At 52.9% G+C, this 15,285-nt stretch overlaps 1 long non-coding RNA gene across 2 annotated transcripts in view; it reads left to right on the forward strand.

Moving 5' to 3' along the window:
* Positions 1-15,285, forward strand: part of LOC144162789 (uncharacterized) — a 50,930-nt gene that overhangs the window by 5,005 nt on the left and 30,640 nt on the right. The window contains exon 1 of one of the 2 annotated variants that reach the window (XR_013320765.1): positions 13,838-14,017. The exons of the other annotated variant lie outside the window; for it this stretch is intronic. This is a non-coding gene — a long non-coding RNA (uncharacterized LOC144162789). Of the gene's footprint in view, positions 1-13,837; positions 14,018-15,285 lie in introns of those variants that run through there. 2 annotated transcript variants of the gene reach the window in all.

Genomic DNA, 15,285 nt, shown 5'->3' on the forward strand with positions numbered 1-15,285 from the left:
CCACACGAGTGTTTATCAGGACGCGAGGAGCACTTGCGCCAAAGCCCACGCAATCGCCACATTAGGACGCAAACATGCCATCGGAAAGAAAAGAATGCTACAAACGCGTCGCTCTGCGGTGCTTCAGTGGCCATCTCAGCAACGCTGCAGGGAGCGAGGAAGTCGGCGTGCCAGAGAGTAAAATAGGACGCGCATGCGCGCCGCGCCGGTCTCGACAACAGGCGCCCGGCCTCCAGAGCGCTTATCGGTGGCTTTTGCCACGCGCTCGCGTGGTCTGTAAAATTAAGTCCCCGCCTGTACATTCCATGGCCCACAATGACGACATGCCAAAGAACACAACTAATGGAAGACACTCGCCTTTGCAGCCAGAGGTAAACTCCCTACGGTGCTGTACCAGCAGCTGTACTTCTCATGAAGACAGCGTAAAAACCGCGAAAGTGCGCTACTCTCAAATCACACGCCTTACGACAGCCGAACACAACGAACACATGCGCAAAAAATAACAAGAGGGAGAACGAAAGTACAGGTAAAGCAAACGATAATCCTCATCAGAGCGATCCCTACACACCCAGAGGAAAACACGTTAAACACTAAGTGTGCGCCAAACAACACTCACCCTTCCTGTCTAGCACTGCACACTATTCAGGGCAAACACCCCTTTCCACGGCGGCACACACCGACCGTCGCACGGAAGCTGATTCCGTTTCATGCACCAGCAGCTGATTTTAAACAAACCCTGGTGTGGCTCGCCGTGTTCTGTGCTCCCGGGAGAAAAGGAACACCCTACCCAGCGGTAACGCGTACGACGATGTCGCACCCGCGCCGCCACACCTGCCGTCGCCTTCCGCGTTCTCGGGCCCGTCGGAATTGACCAACGCGCAAGAAGCCGCGGGCCGCCTGCGCATTCATGCTTCGCGCATGCGCAATCCCCTAGCGGCCAAGTCCCTAAGCAGTCCAGTAGGGGCAGCAGACGACATTCCCCACAGCTCCAGCACAAGCGGGAAGGGGTCGTGGTTGTATTTACATCGTTTGATTTTTTGTGTGTGCTCGTTGTACGCGGAACAATGCCCACAACTTGTGCTGCGTTCCGCTCTAACTCGGAGTGCCGAAAAGGGAACGGTGTCGGCTTCTATCGCTTCCCGTCGGCCGCACGCGATCGGCTACGGCGGCTTGCGTCGCTCGCGTCGGCTCGGGTGATTGATCGCTGCTATCTGTGCAACTGCGAATGACAATCCGCAACACAACTTTTCACTACACTATCATCCCTTTTCTCGCATGTGGAACTCTAAGTTATAACTGCCGTTTGAGCGATCGGTGACCAAGTCATCTGCGTAGCCTGTTTCGATGCTTCCGCGCAGGTATCGCCATCTCTCGGCCGCTCGGCGCACCGCGCGCCGCGGCGACCGGTCAGCGTAGGCTTGCAACGCGGCAGATATATCTGATCGCCACTTTTAAAATAAGCCCTGACAACAATCCCTAGCACAATTTTTCACCTCACTAACACCTACTTTCTCGCATGTGGAACTTTTTAGCGATCAGATTGATTCAGAAGAGCAGCGACAAGCGCGGTTGCTACCGTGGTCTGCGCAGTCGGCGCCGGTTCGAGCCGCTGAGTGTGCCGAGCTGGTAGGCGCGGCCGGCGTGTGCGCGGACTGTTTCCGAAGGCAGAAAAGGCTTCACGATTGCTTGATTTATCCATTTCTTGCGAACAAACGCGCAGAATCTACAAATTCAGCTCAGCGATCATCGTAGTTGACCACGGAGCAAAAACAGTGGGCGGAGCGACGCCTACGACGCATTTCATGCGCGCATCGGGCCGTCTCAAATTCACGCGTATGACTAGTCGTGGTGACAGTCATAACGATCAGTCGCATGCGAATAGCGTGTACCAATCGTACATGTGTGCAGCGCTTAAAGGCATTTTGTGAACTGCCGGCCTTTGTTGAGCTGGCGATCGCACTTCATGCCAGACGACTCCAAGCAGTGCTCGCTCTGCTACTCGGACGGCACACGGATCTGTCCGAGATTTCTCTGCCAGCCCTCATTCAGTGATAAGAAGCCGCCTGGTATTATGTGATGACCAGGGGCTGTCATCTTAAGGCGTTATAACACCAACACAGTAGAAAAACTTCGGCTGCTCCTCGCCGTAATGCGGGATTGCCGTGCATACAACGAGAACGCAGCCGGAGGAAACTCCGACAAACCCTACAGCTTCAACTTCCGCTGGGCACGCTAGGTGGCAGCACACCGCAATGAAAGAGGCGGAATCCAACGCGCAAGAAGCCGCGGGCCGCCTGCGCATTCATGCTTCGCGCACGCAATCTCAACAATTAGGAACGCCGTTCCGCTGCCCTTACATGACCCCTGTGCTACATCTGCATCCTCTTAGATGACCATGCTTTCAATAGCTTCGCTCGATCTCTGCCCCAACTCATCTACGGGGGGCTTCTCGCGGTCGGCCGCGGACTCCATGTCGGCGCACGGGGCTGTGCTACTCTCAATACTTCGTTGTGCTGCCTCGGCAACACCCAGCTGTACATTGGCCGCCTCCGCAGAAAGAATTTCAGCAGCTAAGTCATCCGTCTCCCGAGATCCCATGATATCAACTGTAGCAGCGGGATTGCTAAGGGGTTGCTCAAAAACTGGAGTGGCTTCAGCCACGTCAACTGCATTCCCACTCTCCTTATCCTGTGGCGTTTCAAGCGCCCATGAGGCAACAAACACTGAAAACATTTGCATCCTCAAGTTCAGCAATCCTGCGGAGCTTCGCTTTCTCGTAAGCCTTCTCAGCTCTTCCTTGGGATAATTCAGCGCTGAGCTCCTCAGCCGTCCGTTCGGATGGGCTACCCGCGCCCCGGCTACCCGCTAGCCTTCCTTTTCCTGAACCATGCTGAGCATTTTCGAGAGGTAACTTAGCTGTTATCTCTTCAGTTTTGAACACAATGGCACTAACCTTCCGGCCGGTGTCACGACATCCCGTTAGCATAGTGGCCATGGTGAATCCGGAAAAACAAATCAGCGCCAACCTGTGCTCACTCCGGGTTCGGCCGGGTCGTGTGTCGGTGATGCAGCAGCTCGTAGACTCGATGCGCCGCTCTCGCTGCTGGGCTGGGGCCGTGGAAAGGCAATCAACCCGAATCAAACCCTACAATTAGTCAACCCAAAATTTGACTGCTGTTAACTCTAGGCAACTACTTCGTGTGCACTAAGAACACATTAAAGTCGTTCTGAAAGTTAGGAAGGGCTTGCGCAGCACACTGCAATAAACAGGGACATGATGAAGCAAATATCTTGATCTTGATCTTGATTGTGGGGTTTAACGCGCCGACGCAACGCAGGCGATGAGGCGCACCGTAGTGGAGGGCTCCGGATTAATTTTGACCTGGGGATATTTATCGTGCGCCGAAATCTCGTACACACGGGCGTTTGTCCTTTTCGCCTCCATCAGAAAAGCGGCTGCCGCGGCCGGGAATCGAACCCGCGACCTCGTGCTCAGCAGCGCAACGCCTTAGCCACTGAGCCACCACGGCGGGTATGAAGCAAATATCGTTCTGTCCACTAGCTCATTCTTGTTTATTTAATTCTTTGATGCACCGGTCGCAGACATGACTGCAAAAATAGTGTAACGCAGGATACGTTTTGAGCGATTCGTCACAGTGGCTCCGTAGCGATGGTACGGCGAGGGACATATCTGGCGTCATCTCTATGATCATTTGTAGGGGATGAAATTTTGCGGCAGCCTGCTAGCGGAGGCTGCCGTGAAAAACTGAAGTTTTACAGTTCGACCATTTATATAAGAGGTCACAATTTTCAGAGTCACACTTTATATACAATTTTATACATCCGCTGACATATACAACGTGCGTGCGTTTGCGTGCGTAAGAATACGTGTGCGTGCATGTGAGCACATATGTGTGTGCGCGTGCGTGAGTTCTTGCGTACGTATGTACGGGAGGCGGGCCTGTAGCGGCCGCATTCAACCCGCCAGTTTTTTTTTTTATTCTTATGTTTTCCCTGCAACACTCGTTATTGTTTCCTACAATCATCACCCGCCGCGGTGGGTCAGTTGCTAAGGCGTTGCGCTGCTGAGCACGAGGTCGCGGGTTCGTTTCCCGGCCGCGGTGGCCGCTTTTATGATGGAGGCGAAAATTAAAGACGCCCGTGTGTACGAGATTTCGGCGCACGTTAAAGATCCCCAGGTGGTCAAAATTAATCGGGAGCCCTCCACTAAGGCACGCCTCATCGCCTGCGTTGCGTCGTCGCGTTAAACCTTACAATCAATCAATCAATCAATCAATAAACCTAGAAGCATCACCATTATAACGCAACGTAGCTTTCATGTCAAAAGGCGCACGATAGGATTGTTCGACGCTGGTAATAAAAAGGTTGCTTGAAAGAACACGTTTCGTTAATTGCTGCCTGAAGGGCGGGCTAACCGTGGAATTCCTCATAACAGTTGATAACAAGTCAGGCAAGCATAATAATGCCTCAGTGCAAATCAACATTGATAAAAGCGGCTAGTGATACTGCGGCCGTAAGATAATTATACCGTTCGCTAAAAACCCACTGTTTCCATCAGCAGTGGGATCGCCGCCAGGGGGCCGACACGGGTGCTTGTGCCCCGCTTCGACTCCCGTTTTTGTCGCTCCAATCGCGATCTTTCCGCCTGCCTGACCAAGTTTGTGCCCCTATCGTCTCCGTGAGTACCTCTGGCGTCTCTGGATATCATCGTTTGCCACCTACCATCGTCGGGCCCCCCTTCAGGACCATCGAACCTACCGACCACGCCGGGGCCGCCGCTAGGCCTACATTACAGGCCTAGTACGAGCGGCCGCCTCCCCGAGCTGCCGCTGCCGCACGCGCACGTGCACCTGCCATCTACCATGCCCCCTTCGCCATCCCGCAGCTGCGCTACGGCGCGTGACAGCACATCGGCACCGACGCAAGACCAAGACACATCGTCACCGACGCAAGACCAAGACAACACACCATCGCCGGCGCAAGACCTTGTCAATGAAAACAGCGCAGACGGCCACATGGATTTCGACGACTCGAAAGGAAGAACTGCTCCGACACCTAATCCATGGCGTCAGGTCATAAACTCCCGCAGGAACAAGACCGTTGCTGAAAACCAGGTACGCCCCACAAACGCTACAACGACTGCCGTCCCCGCACGAAAAATACCGCCTCCTCGCTTTCCGCCAAACCACTTCATAACTGTCATCCGACCTCATGACGGCCTTCGTGTCGGAGACTGGCCTGCTCGTGACCTGGTATGCAGCCTCGTCGCGGCAAGCGAGATCCCCGGCCCCCTCTTCCGTGCGACTGTCACACTGCAAGTACAGCCAGCCCAAAACCTCCTCGTAGCTGCCACCCCTGACCCAGATATCGCTGATCGACTCTCCCAACTCACCGCATTAACCCTCCGAAGCACTACCTATGCAGTATCTGCCTATATGAAGCCCCCTCCGGGCACTGCTCGTGGAGTGATTCACGGCATTCCCGAGGGCATCACGCAGGACCAACTCATTGAGCTCACCGCCGCTAACAGACCGTACTTGATCCACGCCCGCCTCATGGGTCGCACGAGATCAGCTCTACTGACCTTCAACGGACTCCGAATTCCGTACTATATTAAACTAGACTGTGAAATGGTGCGCTGCCGTCCATACCGCCGTGCCGCCCAGACTTGCCAATGTTGTGGTGAGATAGGGCACCGTCAAGACGTGTGCCCGCACCCCGACAAGCCACGCTGCCCGGCCTGTGGTATCGCCAACCCGTCACCGGACCACTCCTGTGCCCCTCGGTGTAAACTGTGTGATGGACCCCATGCCACTGCCAACAAAGAATGCCCCAAACGCTTTCTACCAGTTCCCCAAACACGGAGGTTCCGCCATCCTGCCCAGTCCCCATACCAACCAATCGGCCAGACCCCGCTGGCCTACCACGAGCAGGACTTTCCAGCCCTACAAGCCCAATCCTCGACTGCCCACCCTGAAGACCGGAACGCCATCCAACCGCAGGTGAGCTGGTCAGATGCTCTCCGCTCTACTCCCACTGCTCTAACTTCACCCTCCCTCCCCCCTCCCCCCCCAAAACCCCAACCACCAATCCACCCTTCGTACTCCGCTGCTATTGCTGAACTTAAACAGCAGCAGCAACGTTTCCAGGCACAACTCGCCTCTCTAACTGCCAAAATTGACGCCCTATTAGCCTCCCCCCTCCCAGCCCCGCCGCCCCCACCAGCACCCCTTCCTGAACAGATTCATGCACTCATTGACACGAAAATAGCGGAAGCCATAAAAGAACTGATAGCATCACAAACCGAGACTCTGGCCCCCATATGTAGTGGCATCCAGGCAATAACTGAACGACAAAACAAATTAGAGCAGACCATCCAAGGCATACAGAACTCCCTGGCTTCGACTCACCAACCCAAGAAACTCAAACATCACCCTTACCATGACTAATCCCCCGGATACCGACCTCGTCGTACTCCAGTGGAACTGCCGTTCTCTCAACAACAAGCGACACCAGCTTGACTTGTTTACTAAACAAGATCCTCCAGATGTCATTGCCCTGCAAGAGACCAACACTCCTACCCCCCGCCTACCGCATTATACCGCCTTCACGCAAGACCCCCAGCATCGCACCGCCACTTTCGTACATAACTCCCATCCGGCCCAATCACATTGTCTTAATCAAACCGTACCTCATACCTTTGTAGAGCTCATCTCCACAAGGCCGACTGGCTCCAGCATCTTCATCCTGAATATCTACAGTCCCCCATCTGATAACCTCCACAACATTGAGGCACTGATTTACGAAGCCGCATCCCTGTCCAAGGACGCCCCTTTACTTCTCCTCGGAGATTTCAACGCCCCACATCCTGCATGGGGCTACCATTTTGCCTCCAAGAAAGGCACGGCCCTCTTACGCGCCACCCAGAACCACCAGTTGATCCTCCAAAACGACCTCACCTTTCCAACCCGCACCGGCAACAGTGTCACCAGAGACACCACACCTGATTTATCATTCACTAAAAACATCCCCAGGATCCAATGGTCCCGACTCGACGAAACACTCGGCAGTGACCATCATCTCCTCTCCCTTCGCTTCCCAACCAAAAAGAAAACGACCCGGACGGGCACCGCACGCCTGACTAACTGGTCCGCCTTCCGTGAAGATCCAACCCCTCTCCCTGCAATAAGCCAAAATTTAAGTGACTGGACCCAGGCCCTCGAACACCGGGTTAAAAAGCACACCCAAGAAATCGCACTTACTGACAGCACTCCGGCAGTCGACCCCCACCTTATGCACATTTGGGACGCGCGTCGTAGTCTTACTAAACGCTGGAAACGGCAGAAGCATAACCGTAAACTTAAAAAGCGCATAGCCCTCCTAACCCAGCAAGCGCAAGCATATGCCGCCGATCTCCAGAGACAAAATTGGCACTCTTTCTGCAATCAGCTCCAAGGCACTCTCCACTCAAAGAAAACGTGGCATCTCCTCCGTTCCCTTCTCGACAACACCAATACTAAGAGATACACAAACCATAGAATCCATCAACTAATCCGCAACAGCGCTCTCCCCTCTCAAGAACTCCTCAAGTCGATCCGTGACCATCTTTTTGGCGACCCTACTACCTACCCACCCATCCCCGACACATGCTATATGGGCCTAGCTAACGAAGCACTAGACGCCCCCTTTACCTTCACTGAACTTCAAGCTGTCCTGGCCCGCCTCACCCGCAACACCACCCCAGGAAAGGACCATATTACCTACCGCACTCTCCGCAATCTCGACGAGGACACACTCCAAGATCTCCTCGAACTTTACAATTATCACTGGCAGGGGGGAACTCTACCTGAGCAGTGGCGACACTCGGACATCATACTGATCCCAAAACCCAACAAGCCACTGACGCCGACTACTCTTCGACCAATCTCCCTGACCTCATGCATCGGTAAACTCTTCGAACACCTAGTACATCAGCGCCTCACCGCATACCTGGAAGACCACAACCTCTATCCTTTCACAATGTTTGGGTTTCGGCAACACCTATCCACTCAAGACGTCCTCCTGCAGCTCAAGGAACAGGTGGTGGACCACCTGAGCCGCACCTCTCCCAAAACAATCTTAACGCTCGACGTCAAGGGTGCATTTGACAACGTCACCCACGAAGCCATACTAGAAAACCTGAGTACCACGAACTGCGGCGTAAATACCTTTCGCTTTGTAAAAGCCTTCCTTGAGAAAAGAACAGCTACACTCCGACTCGGCCCTCTACTCTTGCCTACTTTCCACACCCCGGCAAAGGGAACGCCACAAGGATCGGTTATTTCGCCTCTTCTCTTTAATATAGCTCTGCTTCACCTCCCTGACAAACTGCTAGCCATTCCCGGCCTACGCCACGCATTCTACGCTGATGATCTGACTCTCTGGACCACCCAAGGCTCTAGCGGTGCACAACAGGACATCCTTCAGCAAGCAGTCGACACCACTACTGCTTACCTTCAGCCCAGGGGATTGACCTGCGAGCCATCTAAGTCCGCTCTACTGGTCCTCCGCGCCCGCACAAGAGGCCGCCCGGCTGCGCCCACCCCTGACCCACAGGTCACCATAAGTGGCTCTTTTATCCCCCAAGTTACCACGCTCAGGATATTAGGCGTTCCCTTCCACTGGGATGGTTCAGGCTCTGCCCTACTCCCCCAACTGCACCGAACAGTCTCCCAGCTCATCCACCCTATACGCCGAATCCGGGGATCGGCATACGGTCTAAAAGAGCCAGACACTTGCCGTCTTGTCCAAGCCCTCATGGTCAGCCGTCTCACCTACGGAACCCCGTTTGTGAATCTCAGGCCCCAAGAAACCACCAAGCTGGATGCCCTAATCCGCAAAACTTACAAAGCTGCCTTGGGCCTCCCTACATTTACCTCTACTGAGCGTCTACTCCAACTTGGGCTGCATAATACCCTCAGTGAAATTCTGGAAGCCCAACGAACCTCACAGCTACAACGTTTGGCCCTTACTCCCACTGGCAGGAACGTGCTTCGCACCATTGGGCGGTCCACCCCGTCTGCAACTCACGAACTTCAACGCATCCCTCTTCACATTCGCCAGCGGCTTAGGGTCGCCCCAATCCCGAAACATATGCATCCGACGTTCAATAGGGGAAGGCGAGAAGCTCGTGTCAGAACACTCACAAGGCGGTATGAAACCGACGCCCAAACGCGCTACACGGATATCGCCCATACTCCCAACGGTTCACACACCACCCTCGTCACCCTGGACTCTACCGGCCATCTCGCCACTGCAGCCACCTACAAGCAGCTACCAGTTCCCACAGCAGAGGCACTCGCCGTCGCTCATGCGACCACCACCCACCAAAAACAGCCCTACCTAACCATCATCACCGATTCTCAGCAAGCATGCCGGTGGTATCAAGCTGGCCTGGCACCCCCTCAAGCTCTTCCCATCTTTCACTGTCTCCCCGAAGAAATAGAAATAACAATAGTTTGGACCCCTGGCCACTCTGGTCTTGCTGGGAATGAAGCGGCCCATGCCGCAGCCCGCGCTCTCCACAACCGGGCACTCCCCTCTGCAAGGCTAGATACCACAGGACGTCCACATTCTGCAAGCACCACCTTAACACCGCTGGACTCTACCTATAGCTCCATCCTTTCCCACTACACAAACAACAGAAGAAGGTATCCTCCTCCCCACCCATCCCTTACCCCACATGAAGCCTATGTCTATCGCCGCCTTCAGACGGAAACTTTCTATAATCACACGATTCTCTCGCACATCTCCCCATCCCTATTCCCCCATAACTGCCAAGCGTGTGACCTTCCTCTTACCACCTTCCACCTAGTCTTCTCCTGCCCGCAGCACCCAACCCCCCTTCACTCCCCCACCCTTGAGCAGTGGGAGTCCGCTCTGACCAGCTCGTCACCGGAGCAGCAGCTCGCCCTGGTGAAACGAGCTCTGGAATCGGCGCGGGCTCGCGGCCTCCTGGACATGGGAGGCTGACCACTTCCCCTTCCCTCTCCCCTAAAGCTCAAATAAACGTTTTTACCACCACCACCACCACCACCATCAGCAGTTTTCATGGCACAAACCGTTTCCAGAAGAGGTGATTGTAGAGCGTAGAACTTTAGTGGGACTTGCGGAAAGCTTAACAGAAATTTTGATTTACGAGCATTCTAAACCAAACGCCAAAAATCGTACATTGGTTGCATCGTTGATGGAATGTTCGGCCTACCAGTTTTCCCCTCTTGCTCCCCTCTCACCTAGAGGGAGAGAGAAAGCGTCAGAATCAGCAGACACCTTTTCACACACCTTGAAATCCACCCCGACCTTTTACCGCCATGGCAGCTTCGCCCGTTTCGTGCGACTTGTCGTTCGTAGAAATTGACAAAAAACGAGTGCCGAGAACTGCCATTCTGCAGCTCCTTGTGTTCCTGCGAGAGAATTAGAATTGCGCAGAATTTTTCAGTAACGCCTTTCCGAATCACCCTTAGCGTGTTGTGTGCCGCGCACAGACCACACTTCGGGGTCTTTAACGCTCTAAATATGGAAAGCAGCGTTTTGACGGCAGAACCTTATGTAATTTTTCTGGTTCTTAACCATATAGTCGAAATACAATATTCAAGACCATCATCTACACAGATTCCTGGAACATTGTAAGTGCTTTAGCATCTAAGCAGTTTAGTAAAAACCACCGTCATTTCATTTAGTTTTAAAGCTATTATGTAAGCATATGCGTTAAATCTGGAAGTGACCATGTGCTGGGTGAATGGTCACTCGGGGATCGCCGGAAACGCAACAGCAGATCAAATGGCCGCTGCTGCTGCAGCACTTGCAGTAAACGCAGAGACAATACCTCACACTGACCTTAAGTCAAACATCAGACAACACCTTCTCAAAACTTGGCGAGCACAGCTTAGCTAGGTTACGGATAGGCCACAGCCATGTAACACACTCCTAACTGTTCACAGGATCTCCAAGACCGCTGGGTGGAGACGGCCTATCCGTGACCCAAGCACTACTTCAATGCAAAGCACTCTACACAACACGACAAAAGTACTTCACCATACTCTACAGACAACGCATCCCACCATCCTCAGCATTTTTCCTGTCTGACGATCCCGTGTTTTCTGTCAAGGGCGTTCTTAACTATTTAGCGGAAGTAAAAATTTTAGTCCTAATTTCAAATCATGCATAATCACAGTCGGGCCTTCTGTGCCTGCAATCCTCATTGTGTCTCATTTTACTTTTGTTCTTGCTAACCGACTTTAGTGTTTACGTCTCCATCTCTCACACAGAACAACTGTTTTGGCGCTCTTTGCCCCAGTTCGTCTTGCGCCATTAACACAGCACCATCATCATCATCCTCACCTTTTACGATAAGTCCATTACATTGGTAGGGTTTAATGCGACGAACCTGCTCCTTGGTAACGAGGCTCACCGTCGTTGAGCGCTGAAGATTAATTATGACCACCTTAAAGGCAGATAAATCTTAACACACCGGCGTTTTTGCCTTTCCCCCGCATCTGAAAAGCGGCCAGCGCGGCCGGCATCAACGCTGCGGCCTTGTTCCCAGCAACACTACTCCTGAGGCACAGCCGACCCGGTGGGTACGATACGGCAGGGATATGACACAAGATTAGTCAGTCTGGTTAAATTGAGGGGGTATGTCACAAAATTGCGCGAGGTGTAATTTAGGGCCGATGTGTCGGACGGGGGGAGCGACAAACTCCCCCCGTTATAAGAATAGAGGATATGGTTCGGACCTGCTAACCGGCGATAGGTCCACGCCTGATTGGCCGCTGGCGTGAGGCACGAGACGGGGCACGGGATTACAGTTTCGAAAGAAGGAACATTTACTTTCTTCCACATGCACAGGGAATTCAAAAAAAGACAGACAGAAGGTTTGACGACTTAATAACACACTGCAGTTGACGCCGCATCGGGGTCAGAGCTGCCAAGAACCCGACACAAAGTACATTGATCGCAATGAAAGAAACGGTACCCGCCGTTACGAGCCCAAGGAGGCGACAGTAAATGAAGGGGATAGTAGAGTGTACAATAGGCGGGGTTGGAGGCTTACCCCAACTGCTAACAAAGGCCCGCGAAGAACACATACAGCATGGTGCACTGAAGGAGGCGAATATAGAAGCCCGTCCAGTCCACTTAGAGAAGTACAACAGAGAAGATGAGTAGAAATAGTCTCAACAAGGGTGGAGAAGGGGAGAACGTCTTAGTTGCGGCCCGGCTGATGGTCTCGCCGGGTTGACGGAGGCTGTCGGTCGTGTGTGGTGGGGCGCCGCTCATCAGTGACGCAATTTGGGCGCTCTTCTGCCGCGCACTTTCACCTCCTTGAGGAATGTTCAGGGGCCCGGAGTTCACCGCCGTCGTCGCTCGGCCTCCCCAGCACAGCCCTCAAGGCCTACGCCGCGTCCCGGCCGTCCGTCCGGCCAACGCCAGTTCTCAGCCTATTATGCCCGCAAACCCCGCGCTGCACCACGCACACAGCCCCTCGGGGCGCGCGTCTTCCGGGAATCCCCGGGTCGTAGGCTTCCGTAGGCCGCGGCACTCTCGCCTGCTTCTCTCTCCGAAACACATGGCCAGCCGACCCAGGTTCGACAATGGCGGCGAAAACACTCCCTCGCTACGCTGTACGTCTCCTCTCGGCCCAAAAATGGCGAGAGGCAAGAAAACCAGTCACGGAGGGACCTGAATTTCACGACAGGGTGAGGTGAGGTGAGTGTGAGAGGGAAAGAAGTTCCCAGCCTGCACCATATATGTATCGCAGGGAGAGAAAGGGAAGGCGAGGGTGTAGAAATATGCGTTGAGGTAGTGGTAGAAAGGTGGTTGGGGCAGGAAACGGAAGGGGTAATGGGAACGAGAAGATACATCAGCAACCACCGCCCGGGAACTGGAAGACTATCAGCGGGCTTTTTTTTTTGAACATTAAAGAAAAATGTTCTTGTTTGAAACGAAAAATCAGAAAACTCTACAAGTACTTAAAGAAAAATAACAAACACTAAACCTTAAGAACACATCGTTCTTAAAATTGATCTTCACTGTCGGCTTGGATCCTTGTATTACCTGAAAGGTTGCATATCTTCAATTATGATGCTTTAGACACAATCACTACCTGGTTAATTTTATATTACGAGAGTGAATAGCCATTTAAAGCATTATATGATTCTTGTCTTTTAGGTGAAAGCCCAAAAAAGACACTGCCTCACTTTCTTAAAAATTTCTAAATCCTAAATGCTATCAGAACGTACTCAACATAAATATCCAGTAATTAAAATAGGCGGTCACAAAGTATCTGAGCCAAAAATTGCTGCTCTGTACCCTTGAGAGCAGGGAAGGAAAACCCTCTCTGCAGGTTCTTGAGTAGGGTGTGTTCGGTGGCGACCAGGGCTAGCCAGTCACCAGTTAATCAAACGAGGGCGCTTTGAGAGGTTACAAAGAAAACATGTATTCTAGAACAAAGCACGAGGCAAACAATACTTAGACGAGACCTTACCAGAGAGCTAACAAAAATCCAAAAGGAATAACCATTCTGCGAATGTGACATCAAGAAACCCGACACGTTTAACTAATGTGCAGAAAAGCCTGTACATCTGAATGCCAGAAAAGTGCCCCAGAAAAGTTCAGAAAGAGTTCACCATGACGTGGCGTAGTACTCGGGGCGTCGGGGTGTCGTGTTGCGTGGCGCTGAGGGACGCGTCGGAAAGTCTCGCGTGCTGGGCCGTTGACGATGCAGCTCCGTCGCTGCTCTCCAGAAACGGTACTTGCAGGGACGGTCGGGGCGGGAACCTGGTCACCAGCAGGCGCCGCGTCACGGAAGCCCGCGGGCAGTCGGCACCCGGTAGCCGCCGGTAGACGGTGATCTCCAGGCCGTGGTCGTTCACAACCGGGGCACGCCGCAGCGCGTGTGCCTGCCACGGGCCAGGAGACAGGGGAATAGGACGCAGATCCGGGGAACCCTTGGTGTCAGGTAAATCCCTCTGAGCTTGTGTCCCCGAGACCCAATGAGCTCTCGATCTGCGCCTGAACACCGCTCTCCTCGAACCGTGCTCTCGGAACTCTTCCACTCGAATGGCCGTCCTTCCTCGTTCCCGTTTGGCCTCGTCCCCCTCCGTTGTGGCCGGCTGTCATAGGCCGATCGCGTTCTTCGTCATCGGCTCGTGTGGCCTGCCACTTCTTTTTCGGCCCTGCCGAAACGAGGACAACCCCTTCTCGGGCATGTGTCCGCGAGGTCGTCGTCGTCATCCCCTCCGACGGAGCGCTTCACCTCACAGCCCCTCACATAAGTTGGAAAACTGGTCGAAAGATGATTTATCTGTATTTTCCCATACTTCTCATTCTTTGAGCGCTCGGACTACGCCATTAGAGAAATTCAGCCGCTATTGGCCCCTTTCTTTCTGTTTCAGCAATAAACCCATTGGATAGCCACTTTTGATAAAAACCGCAAAGCAAAGCAAAAACAATGCGGATAGTCTTACTGCGACAAGCAAATCACGCAGTTCCGCTCCTTGCTGTTTATATAAAGATTTGACAATCTTTCTAGACGCGAAGGAAACAGTGAAATCATTTATCTGAACTGTTGTTGAGTCCTTTTAAGTGCCCTGTGTTGTTATAAACGGTCATTAATGTCAGGTACACAAAATGGCCGCCTTTGTAATCAGTGAAGCAATTTCGATTTTTTTAAACAGGGTCTCCGTGTATAGTAGCCAGGTGCGTTACCATCCATCTCCACTTTTTTGTGTTGCCATATTTTTACCCAAACACTTGAACCAAAGAAAAAACACAAGAATGAATAAAACTGCTAGTCAAGACCTTGGTGGCAGAAAGCCGATAATATTTCTTGAGGTCTATTTACATCTCTATCACGGACAGCCACTCTGGAGGAGGATCAAGTTGAGCCCTCGGCACTTCATTCATCACTCGCATAGAATCAGCAAAATATTCTTTCGAGCGTTTAGCAACAACGTCACGGGGGCACATCGCCGTACGTGAATTCTAATTGACGTGCAGGGCCAGGACGTTGAGGAGGTCGTATGGTACCACGTTGTCACTCTCACTGGGTAGGAACATGATTTAATGTGACACAAAGCCAACTCCGCACGTTGGCAGCTGAGGACCAAAAGTTTTAATAACAGTGCTTACCACGAGGCACGTGAACGCGACAGCACTTAAGTAGAGCAGGGTCACCTCAGCCGTGAGGAACAGTAATTTTTGGAAAATAGTGACGTGTGTTTCCAA

The sequence above is a fragment of the Haemaphysalis longicornis genome, unplaced genomic scaffold (assembly GCF_048455015.1).
Source record: "Haemaphysalis longicornis isolate Haplotype H1 unplaced genomic scaffold, Haemaphysalis longicornis Haplotype H1 scaffold_12, whole genome shotgun sequence".
In the NCBI taxonomy this organism is placed as follows: Eukaryota; Metazoa; Arthropoda; class Arachnida; order Ixodida; family Ixodidae; genus Haemaphysalis; species Haemaphysalis longicornis.